The sequence below is a fragment of the Pararge aegeria genome, chromosome Z, assembly GCF_905163445.1.
Source record: "Pararge aegeria chromosome Z, ilParAegt1.1, whole genome shotgun sequence".
NCBI classification, from domain to species: domain Eukaryota; kingdom Metazoa; phylum Arthropoda; class Insecta; order Lepidoptera; family Nymphalidae; genus Pararge; species Pararge aegeria.
In genome coordinates this window covers 7,663,739-7,676,787 of record NC_053208.1, presented here as the reverse complement: position 1 = coordinate 7,676,787, position 13,049 = coordinate 7,663,739, and positions in this window count along the sequence as shown.

Here is a 13,049-nt window from a genome sequence, read left to right as displayed (position 1 = left end):
ATACCACACAAAATTCCCTCAGTTTTATTTTTTATCTCTGCTCTTAATTAGCGGTTCGTAGTCTTTCGATGAGAGTGAGAAATAATGGACACTTAAGCCCTCCGTGTTAGGGTAAATGGCTATTAATTTAAAAACAAACATACGTTAATGTACTAAGCCTTGATAAACCAATATTAATGTAGACATTTAATTACTCGTAATAGCACATCATCGATATAGCTCTCAAATTGACCAGTACACAGTATTTTTAGTTACTTATTATTTAACCGCATCAGTTGTTTTATGGACTTCTCTGGTTTGATTTTTCTGTGGTTTTAAATGGGAGGTCCTGGGTTCGATCCCTGGCAGTTGCAATTTGGCAAATTTTAAAAAATCTGTCTAGTGCAAGGCTTCGGCCGTGGCTAGTTACCTCACTACTAATAAATACCGACCGACCGTTACGATGTTGAGTAGAAATTGATTAGAAGTAGGTGTGGGTTTAATGCAACTTCCAAGCCCCCAACAGGTTAGCCTGTTACCACGAGGTCCACGAGTTTACACACACAGACTTAAACTAACGGCGATAAAACGTATATAGATTTTATAAGGTTTTTTTTTTAATTTCTATGCAGCGCAGGTTAAGTAAACTTTTTATCATTGTGGTATAAGGCCAGACGCGTCAGACGTCAAAAAAATTTTTTACGGGTCTGATGAAAGTTAATCTCCTAAAAATAAATTTCGCTACGTCAATCATTGCTGCTCACGTATAGTGCTACATGAGTGCTACAGCTACGGACATAGTTAGCTTGCTACGCCGATGTAGAATTTATCGAATTACCTTGCTACGCTTGGATTGTTCAATAAAACCAATCAACTAAAACTTCTCACTTCAAGGAAACGTTCACATTACACCAGACCTATTACAGACTATATTATCAGATGCGTTCACACATAAATTTATAAATAAATTTAATTTAAAAATAAAAGCCCCATTGGTATAGTGCTTAGCATATTTTAGTAGGGATCTTGATTTCGATAGTTAGGATACAGCAAAAATGTTATTTAAATAAATTACTTTCGTTGCAACCATTTCATTTAATATTCACTATTTCATTTAATATTCTATTTAAAATTCATTAATAACACTTTCTCATTTTATAAATATTTTTATTTGTCAACTAGAAAAATTGAGAGCAGAAAATTTAAGGTTAGATCAGAACATTTCAATATAACCTTGTCATTTTATATTATAGAATGTCGCAATCGTCAGATAATTTAATAATAATTTATTTAATACAAAAGTAATAAATATACAAGTATATTAAAAGATTTTCAAATATTTTTTTTTATACTTTTGAATTTCTATTCACTTTGCTATTCACAATTGATCCAGTTGAAAATATTTGAAATAAATAATTCTAATTGATTATGATATTTGCCGCTGGTGTATAAGTCAAGAAGCTTGGAGTATATGACATATACTTACAGCCAATCCGAATTATTATTTTAAAAATAATAAATTTTAAATGTGCACGTGACACAGACGTCTGACGTAAGCGTTACTTCCGTCAGATTAAAATCTGAGTTACTCTCTAGTCGCGCTTAAATAAGTTTTACTTCAAAAATGTAAAAACTTTTCCTCAAATCCATATCCATTACTACGTAACCGGCGTCAACTGCTGGACATGTAAGCAAGGAATTTACATACTCCATGGTCTTTCACTTTATTTTAGTGATCTGATGGCAACCAATACTGAGTTTCATGGTTATTTAATTTTCCATTCTAATTAAATTTCCATTGCTATGCAACTTGTTGAATGTTCTGTCTAGAAATGTTAGGTAGAATATTACTAATTTATTTCTGAACGGAAAACTCAGACATAAGCTTAACATAGTTGCCTCTTTTGCCTGTCGAGTGAATAGCAGCTTATTTGATTTGAGTGGAACACTAAATCGTTTGAATATTTACAGTTATGCTGCATTAATTGTAGATATTCTTTTATTTGAATGGTATAACATATTGTTATAATTTTATACTTTTTGATAAATGTGCATTTCTTCATTATATAGCATAAAGTAAATCTATCCCTTTATTTAAACACTTCGTGCGTCTTTCAATGAAGAGAGCAAACTTTATCTCTGCATGAAATAAAATTTTCGCATGCATAAAGTTTTTGGCATAGTACAGGAATATCGGTCTGTGAACATTAAATAGATTATTAATTATCTGCAAAAGTAGTGTTTCAACCCTGAATCAAACGGACCTGAACGGACGGCATGCCAGATTCAACTGAATCTGTGTTAAACGGAATTGAACCAAATGAGACCCGAACGGGGTCTAGAACCCCACGCACAGAATATTTGAATGACGAGCTAGAACAAAATCAGAACCACAGTGTCACAGTTCACAGCAAAATTAGGTATTTTAATATAGTACTTAGGCTGACGCAACGGGAGCCGTCGCATCGTAAAACGGTCAAAAGATATTTTCTAAATATTACTTTGATAGCCTTAACCTTACGACGTTAAAGTCAACCCACACACCTGGCTTGACGTCTTCATAATTCCCTCCTACGTCGCCTTTCACATCTTTCAAAGGGAAAAAGCAAATAGTGCTATCTATAACTGTATACGTCACATCTTTATCTTTTAAAAATACTACTAAACAATGTAAACAGCGGTTATATGTTACAGCTTACGCCTCCCTCTCGGGAGAACCGAGTGCGGTACCCGGCATGCACCTCTTACGAAGGGACCTCTTACGGATTTATGTGCGCTTTAAGCAATTAAATGTTATTTTCTTATTGTCGATGGAGATGGAGAGATGACGCGTGGGCCTAGTGATGGGTTCATAATGATGCTGACTATAAAAAGTTTGAAAATAGTCGAAATGCATATGGCGCTATACATAATTATTGCTTCAGCTACTTACATATAGCGTTGAGTGTTTGGTATTAAACAAGAACAGTCACTTTCAAACGAAGGGTTTGTTGCTGTTCAATATAACGGTTTTTGGTGCATTTGGTAAAACCATGAACTTAACAAACTTTGAAGAGTTGTCAAAGCTTTGAACTGCAACAGGCGGGTCATTGGCAACGCATGGAATGCACGAGAGCCCCAAGGAGGTTGACGAACGGTAAATTGGAAGGACGTAGAGGCCAAGGATGACCTATGGGTCGCTGGAGTGATGGTGTAGAGAGGATGGGAATAGGTTTTGGAGTTCGGAGTTGGAATGAACCGCCTCCGAAAGGGAAATTTGTTTGCCAAAATTTTAACCTTGGCACGTTTAAAATACCTCTAGTAGATTCTTTACATTATTGATGCCCGTCGTGATTGCATTATGTTAAGTTTAAAAAATATAGTAAACATATTTAAAATATAAACGATACACAACAAAAAAAATTAAGGCAGACAGCTGGTTGACGCAGTGGGCAGCGCCATGCTTTCTGCGTCCAAGGCCGTGGGTTATATTGATAAAAATATTCATCAGCTATACTAGTACCCATAACATTATTTATTTATTATTATTATATTATTTTCCATGTCAAAGGCTACATGCGTGCCAAATTTCACCCGAATCCGTTCAATACGAAAATTATGTCTAACGCTCATGTTCCGCTCAACCCAGTAATTGTTGGGAGCTCTGCACTCGAAATTTTAGACGAGTACGTATACCTAGGACACACGATCCGAATGCAACTCTGATGAGCAGCGTTCGGGAAACATCGTAACATCTGCGCGTCAAAAACCCCTCAGTGCCTGAAGACTAAATTCTTCGAACAGTTCGTGTTGCCAGTGATGACTTACGGATCTGAGACGTGGTCTCTAACTATGGGTCTCATAAGAAGGCTCAGAGTTACTCAGCGGGCGATGGAGAGAGCTATGCTACGTGATCAAATCAGAAATGAGGAGATCTGTAGGAGAACTAGAGTTACCAACATAGCTCAACGAGTCCGGAAGCTAACGTGGCAATAGGCAAGGCACATAGCTCGGAAAACCGATGGACGTTGGGGTCTTAAGGTGCTGGAATGGTGACTCCGTACCGGTAAACGCAGAGTCGCTGGGAGCCGCTAGAGGCAAGCGGCCCAGGACCGTGGATTGTGGAACTCCCTACAAAAGATTTATGTCCAGCAGTGGACGTCCATTGGTTGAAATGATGATGATGATGATGATTTATTTATTATTTTAAAATTATTTTATTTTCAATCATCGGAGAATAATCTTGATAAATGTGTGTTTATTTAATTCTGTATATGAGTTATATAAAGTATTATATTGTATTTAGAAATAGAAAAATGACTATAAACAATAATACTGTGACATGTGCTAATGAGAATATAGAACAAGCATCTATTATAACATTTTTGGGTATGCAATTAGACGAATTTTGTACTTGGAGAGCTAATATTGAAACTATATGCACTAAAATCAATAAGTTTGTATTTGCTCTCAGAAGAATTTCAAAAATTGCTAATCAAAGTACAGCATTACTGGCATATCATGGGTACGTTGCATCCAGTATGCGGTACGGGATTATGCTTTGGGGAAATGCTTCCGAGGTCAATAGAATATTTTTAATACAAAAGAAGTGTATTCGGGCCATATGCAACAAAGGTCCTATGCAATCATGCAAGCCGCTCTTTAAATCTCTCAAATTACTAACGCTGCCAGGTATCTACATTTTAGAATCAGCATGCTTCGTAAAAAGGTACAGAAGTGATTTTTTTTAAATATGCGGAAATATTGTACCTTTCAATACCCGTTACCGAAATAAAATATTCTACCCGCGATGTAACACAGCACTCGGTTCTAAAAGTTGTTATCATAATATGATTTTGATTTACAACAAATTGCCTATAGCTATTAAAGATTTGCCATTTTTGAAATTCAAGGCAAAATTACGTGACTGGTTGGTTGATAAATGCTATTACTCGGTAAAAGAGTTCTTGGATAATAAAATATAATTATTAGTTTAGTTATTTTTTACTTGACATTCCATGTTTATTGTTCCATACAGTTGATTTTATTTATTTTGATGTTTTATTAATTATTACATAAATGAATTTGTTTAAATTAAGATTTGCATGTCATATATTATGACTAAACATGTATACCTACAATGTTTTATGCAAATAAAAGGATTTGATTTGATTTGATTTATATAAATAAGGAAATTTACTAGGTAACCGCCAACACTCACTATCCTTTCGTTTGATCTCTCGGGAAAACACGTTAAAGCCGACCATTTAAAGCTTGTGTGGGAACATGGGTAGAATACGGAGGCGCATCTTAAGACAAGCTGTGAGCTAGATGCATCAACCGAGGTTTTATACTTTGGTACTTCAGTAAAAAGTACGATAATACCCGTTAGGAGTAGTACTGTTACGAAGATCGCGATATTAAACTCTAATTAAGCTGCTAAATGAATTTGCAGCTTAGTTTAGTAGTTAGTAGAACCGGATTTCCCATGGTTCCACTAGCCGTTAAAGGAAGACAGAAGTGAAAAATCATAACCAATTGAGTGGGTACCAGCTGAGCCTTCGATAATTACTTGGATTTGAGATATTTGAATGAAAAGCAGAGTCATTGTTGTTTTGTTGCTACAAACATGTCATACAAATTTAAAAAAAAAAAAAAATTAATTTATTCAACGGAGCTGTCAGTTAAGTTTAATTTTGCAACTTTAACACAGCGGAATAGTTACATTGGCGTCAAAGCTATTTAAATTAAAATAACACGATTATTTTCAATAAGCTTATAAGGGAATGAACACACATTATTCGCCGCTTGCTGAAAATCTTAAATTTGCGTCATCCATTCATCATATCACTCCATTACCGGCCCACTACCGGGCACGGGTGATAATGAGAAGGGGTTAAGGCCATAGTCCACCTCGCTGGCCCAGTACGGATTGGTGGACTCCACCATCATTCATTATTTCAACTAATTATCAGGTTTCACTTTTATTGCTACAACTTAGCCCTTGACTTTAATCTCACCTGGTGGGAAGTGATGATGCAGTCTAAGATGGAAGCGGGCTAACCTGTTAGGGAGTATAGTAGTCATACCTCTAATTTGTTTCTACGCGTCATCGCATCGGGACAATTAATCGCTTAGGGGGACGTCTTTGTCTTGGATGGTAACTAGCCACGCACAAAGCCTCCCACCAGACAGAGAAAAATCTAGAGGGTACGTAGAGGACCTTAAATTTAAAGCGCTAACCGTTGCGCGACGGAGGTCGTCGTTCGATTGATTTATGTAATGTATATGCAGTAAGTTGAGTCTAATTTTGAGGCTTTAACAGGCCGCCATATTAGAAGTTACAATAAAGCTTTTTCAATTAAGAAATTAAAAAACACGGGTATCCTCATTAAGCTCCAACGGGAATCAAGCTCAATCGTTGCTAGCGAAAAAACCTACGAATGCGTCATTCATTATTTCAACCTAATTATCAGTTTTAAACCTTTGAACGACTAATTAGCTTTGTCACCGGAGGTCACAATCGGTGAAAATTATTCAATTTACACAAATGAAATTTCCTACATGCCATCATAAATGCAAGCGAATAAAATCGGCACGTGTATGGCATTTAAAAGGCTTTAGAAGGAAAGTTGACCTTGAATTTTCATGACTTTGGTTGTTGTGATTCCTTGCATACGCTTCGTATAAGAGGGCATAAGAAGTTATAAGAGGATCTCTGCATTCCGCATGAAAGCTTTTATATAATATTACGCAAACATATGAAATAGGAATATGAGATAGGAGAGCTGCTAGGAAAATATGTGGAACTTTAAAATTACGTAACGTTTAGAGCTAACGAAAATAGTTTTCCTTCATCTTAAATTGCGGCCTTACCAAAAGTAGGTTTATCGGTATCCAAAAGTTTTTCTTTTTGTTTATTGATTTATTTACTAGCTTTTGCCCGCGTTCTTTGTCCGCGTTTATTGGGGTATTTTACATATCCCGTCGGAACCGTTTGTTTTACTGTGATAAAAAGTAGTCTATGTTTATTTTCGCCCTTTGAACTAACTCTATGCCAAAAATTAAGTAGATTGGCTGCTTAGTTTATCGGGCGTGAAGGAAGGGCAAACAAGCACCCAAACAAACAAACAACGCACTTTCGCATTTATCGGGTGATATCATCAGTGTAACGTACCAGGGCATTTTGAATAGAAGCATTAGACCGACCACCCGATTTTGACGAATATAAATACCTATTTTCGCATTCTATGTTAACGCTTTGTCTCGGGAATATTAATGGTTTTTGCAGGATTTATAAAAATCCGTAAAATAAACACATGCCATCCTGGACTATTATTTAGCTGTTTGCCGCCTAGATCGGCATTTCTTTCCATTATTTTTGATATAAAATAAACATATTCTCAGCCATTATATAATTATTAACACTCAATTTAAATTATGGAATACCGAGTTTTTTTTTATATTTTTGTTAATAAAATATTAAATTAATACAATTAAAACGTCCCTATTATTAATTACCTAACTGCATATTATCGTTATAATAAATTTCACCAGATAAACTTAAATATACATATAATCGTAACACGACAAAATAATCTACTTGCCAACATAATAAGAGATTATCCACTTAAGCTCTAATATGGGGCATACAGGAAATACAAAGGAAAGCGAGAAATACCGAGCATGTTAGTCGAGGGCACAGAAATTATTAAATGTTTGCGAAATTAAACTTATTGAATTCTTTTTCAAATTAAACGAAGAATATCGTACGAAATGCATGGGATACAATAAAATCGATCAGTTTCAGTGCAAGCTGCATCAATCAGGCTCCTTAGTAAAACTATTAGTGGGAGGTCCCGGTTTAAATTTCCGGCAGGCAATCTAAGTTTTCTGAATTTTCTAAATATATTCTGTAGTTTAGTTATGGTCGTTTAGTTACCACTCAACTGGCAAAAACGTGCCGCCAAACGATTTAGCGTTTTGGTACGATACTGTGTATAAAACATATTGGCGTGGGTTTAATTTAACTGTCATACCTCTAACTAATACCAGCATCATCTTTAACCATCAGCTGAGATTGCAATAAAAGCTCTCTTGCTGTGGACCAAAAAAAAAGCAATAACTCTTTCTGGAGTTAATGCGATACTGTGCTGATGTGCGAGGGGTTAAACTAGTTTGAAGAAGTTACGTACTAACATGAGTTTACTTTATTACTAATACGCTATGGAACGTCTGAAATAAGGACTTATATATATATATATATATATATATTAAGTCGTCACGTGTTATAAAGTCCACTGATGAACTAAAAGCATCTCCCAACGGGTTTGTCCATAATCACCACGTTGGGAGTACGGGTTGGTGATCGCAGTAGATGATAATAGTAGCACTGTGGACGCTGCTGCCCGTTCTCCGTTATATTCCCTTAGTCGCCTCGTACGACATCCGTGAGAAGACAACTGTATTGTGATCTGTCGTCAAAACATGTAATTAGGAATGATGCTGTATCGTCAAGCAGCAGCGTGATGGGCCTAATCGATAAAAATTCTAAGCACACTTTTACCTTTCACCAATCGATTTTCACTAGGCTACTCATATAACCTTACTTGTCTATGGTTTTTACCACAAGGTGAGGTATGATTAATATTTTGTTCATTTGCCAAGTGTCACTTTTCGAGTCCCCTATACTTAAGCGGATCGAATCGCTGTCGTAACTTCAAATGGCGCCTAACGTCATCACATAAGAGATCGGGACCCTTTTTTTTGTAATCACTGAAATCACTAGGCATCCAGTTAAGTTTATTCCTAGGTTTGATGAAGAAATGCATAATTGGCTGAAGATGGTGTAATAATGACAAATATCTCGCAACGCGTAAGGGGCTTTTAATTAGATTGATTGGCACAATTCACCATCATCATCATATCAACCGATAGACGTCCACTGCCGGACATAGGTCTTTTCAGTTCCAAATTTCACGGTAGTTTGCCGCTTCGATCTAGCGGCTACCTGCGACGCGCTTAATGTCGTCTGTCCACCTCGTTGGGGGTCGACCAACGCTGCGCTTACCAGTTTGGGGCTACCATTCCAGCACCTTGGGACCCCATCGTCCATCCTTTCTCCGAACTATGTTCCCGGCCCATAGCAACTTCAGCTTCGCGACTCGTTGAGCTATGTCGGTAACTCTAGTTCTTCTACGGATCGGACACATTACTGGTTCGATCGCGTAGAGATATTTCGAGCATAACTCTCTCCATCGCCCGCTGAGTGACTCTGGGCCTTCTTATGAGGCCCATAGTTAACGACCATGTTTCAGAACCATAGGTCATCACTGGCAACATGCACTGTTCAAAGACTTTCGTCTTGAGGCACAATTAAGACAGTTTTAATACCTCGGGATCCTGTAACAAAGTAACGTAGCAAATAAGTCGCAGCACGTGAGCAAACAGTTGTGTATGCACTGCGACGTATTTGTTATAGCCAACAAGCGCCAATAAACACAAACAAGGTACATTTTCAAACGGGTCTCAGTGGTGATATTTTTAGACTAAAGGCAACTTTAGTATCGACTTAAGTCGTTTTTAATGAGCCTCGCGCCTGAGTCGTGCTTGATATATAATTCAGAATAAACTCGTAGGCTAAAATGCAAACAACGTAATTTCCCTCAGCACCTACTCAATAGCTTTTTATGATGTGACTGAATGATGAATTGCATTATGGGGGTAATTATTCGCGCTTGGAATCTCTCATGAAACTAAAACTACTAGACTCATAGAACAACACTTCGCAATGCCATAAAGTGAGACTGCATGGTGAAATGTGCTGGCGGTAACTTTCCAGCGGGATTCTAAATTTTTTAGTTTCCATCTATGCATCGATTTGGTACATTAAATATTGGATCGAACATAATACGATGTTTAAACTCCGTTAACGCAACGAAAATGAGAAGTCCAGTATTGAGTGATAAAATATTTTTAATTTGTAGGGAACATCTGCAGTATTAGAGGAGCGACCGATGCGTTGCCGGATTTAAAGGAATTTGTTTATCTATTCTGTTTCGGTTTATAATGCTTAGTTCGTCGGTTTATGTTAAAGTTAAATTATATCTATCCAATGTAAGATATATACTTACCTATTCAAGTAATATATATACCGTCTATACTAGGCTACTTAGGCCTAGTCGAGAGGGCAATGACTGTCAACGTCTATATGCCACCGCGTTGCATTTGACCTACTTATTGGTGAGAAACCTTTTATTTGTAAGAATTTAAAAAACATCTATGCCTGTTTTCACTAACGAAGAACAGACAATGCCTAAGTAAGTAACGCCTAATCAAAAGAGATTCCTAGGCATTCATTTTCCTATCACCAAACGATTTTCACAAGGTTTAAATCGGGTAGTACAACTGACCCCACTAACTTTAGACCAATATCAGTACTACCAACTTTCAGCAAAATTTTTGAAAAACTTATTTTAAATCAATTAGTTTCCCATATTCATAAATATGATCTACTTCACAACAAGCAATTTAATTTCACACGGGGTCGCTCAACAATCGACGCTGGTGTTGAGCTAATAAAAAATATATTTGAAGCATGGGAGGAATCTAGGGACGCATTTGGCGTGTTCTGTGATTTGTCCAAGGCGTTTGACTGTGTTCAATATGAAACATTAGTCAGAAAATTACACCACTACGGAATTCGGTGTGTAGCTATTGACTTGATAAGTTACTGTTTACGCGATAGAATTCAAATGGTAGATTACGCTCAAATGGATCGGTTGAGAAAATTAGAGTTCCGCAATGGTCCATATTAGGACCTTTTCTATTCCTTATTTATATTAATGACCTTCATGGATTCTTAATGGGATAGTGTTGTTTGCTGATAATACATCACTTATATTTAAAATTAATCGATGTGAATTAGATTTTGACGATGTAAACAACTCTCTCGCTGAAGTAGTACCGTGCTTTGAAGCCAATAATTTGGTTTAAAATGGAAAAAACCAAATGCATAACATTCACATTACCAAATGTTAAACATGTAAAAACCACTTTTATAATAAACTGTCAGTTGATATCTTGGAGATGTCTTTGAACCATTTAAAACTTTGTGTTTAACGTAAGCTTATAGATAAGTCCTATTATAGTAATAAGGTCTACGTCAACGATAAAAATAGTTGGATCTAAATTATTGCTCAAACCAGGTTGATTCTTTAATAGTTTTAAATGACAATGTGAGATGGTGATAACAAAAAGAAAAACAACCGGCTAAGTTTGCTGCGGGCTTCTTCTTAGACCAGGGCGCGTTTGGAACCCCCGTAGCTTTAGCTTTAAGTCGACGAATTTAGATATCGCCATCAACTCACTTCTATGTTATATTTTATTAGTAAGGTGTTAGTAAGGTCTTCGAAAAAATTAAATTAAATAAACTGTTAAATCACTTCCATATAAATAACTTGTTACATCCGGAGCAGTGTGGTTTCACTTTTAAAAGTTGTTTACGATGACTGGGAATGCCATTGGTGTTTTTTGTGATATACATGCAATACAAAGCATTCGATTGTGTTAATCATAAAACCTGGCTTCTTAAACTAGTCCACTATGGTGTCAAAAACATTACACTTAATTTGGTTGCCTCTTATCTCAGTGACAGACCCCAAAGGGTATGCATAAAGGACGTCGGACGTCTGTTTATATTTTGCTATTTAAAAATAATAATTTGTATTGGTCGTAAGTATATGTCATATACTCCTCGCCAGCTAGTGGCAAATATAATTAGGATTAGGATAGGATTATTTATTTCCAATATTTTCAAACGGATCAATTGTGAATAGCAAAGTGAATAAAAATTCAACAGTTTAAAAAAAACTAAATTGCAAAGTTTTTTGAAAATCTCTAAATTTACTTGTTTATTTATTACTTTTGTAACAAATAAATTATTAATAAATTTTCTGACGATTGCGACATTCTATAATATTCAATAATAAGGTTATATTGACATGTGCAAATCTGACCTTCAATTTTCTACTCTCAATTATTCTATTTAACAAATGATAATATTTATAAAATGTGACAGTGATATTAACGAATTTTAAATAGAATATAAAATGAATCAGTGTATATTAAATGAAATGGTGGAGAGTCCCAGGAACATTTTACTCTTTCATCAATAGATAATTATAAAATTTTTACTTCAATCGCGCGTTTAGGTTACACGCACACATTATATTTATTACCTTTCAATGTTTGAAATGTTTACGAGTTCCCCAAACATTACTCACCGCTGAATCAATGTCCTAACTTTAGATGTTGCCTAGCATCGTTAGTCATCCTTTAAGAGTTGGTGAAACTTTTTTTTGTGTATGCATCACTGTATTGGCCAGCCGATTCAACCATTTCTTAGGATGGCGGTGCTTAAATTTCAAGGTTGACGAGTTGACGACCGTCAACGATACTTCTACGGCAGCAAGCAGTGAATCGACACCAGCCGCCAATACGCGCAAACTTGTCGGTAAGTACAACAGAATTTCTATCTCGAAAACGCTCTTTATTTTTGAATACACAGCCAACATGAATGTTATCACCAGCTGAATTCGAAACTTATTCATTAATAATTAGTCTGGTACAACAATGATTTGTATAAACAATACATATGATTGCAGAGTACGCATAAAATATGGGTTAATTAGTATTGAATTTGCCATACTACAATTCAAAATAGTTTATATCTGAGTATGATGCTATAAATAATTCAAATACAATGAACCCTTGCAGCCCACCAGCTGCAAATATTCACTCAATGGATGAGGTCATGGCCCAATTACATACAAAATTTCTGGGTGCACGGTAGTATAACAGTTTTAACTCTTTAAATGTTTACTCTCTTCATTCAAATCAGTTTTTCATAGGGTGGTGCGACGTAATAGCTTTTTTTTTTACGTTTTTTTCTACATATGCTTGACCTTAAGATTATCCATATATCTTTATACCAATATTATTTTAACGGCTAACGTTAAAAAAGAAATCAGAGTGCCTGCTATACCAGCAGCCAGCCAAACCTTGAAACCAAAATGTTTTTACATCTAAAT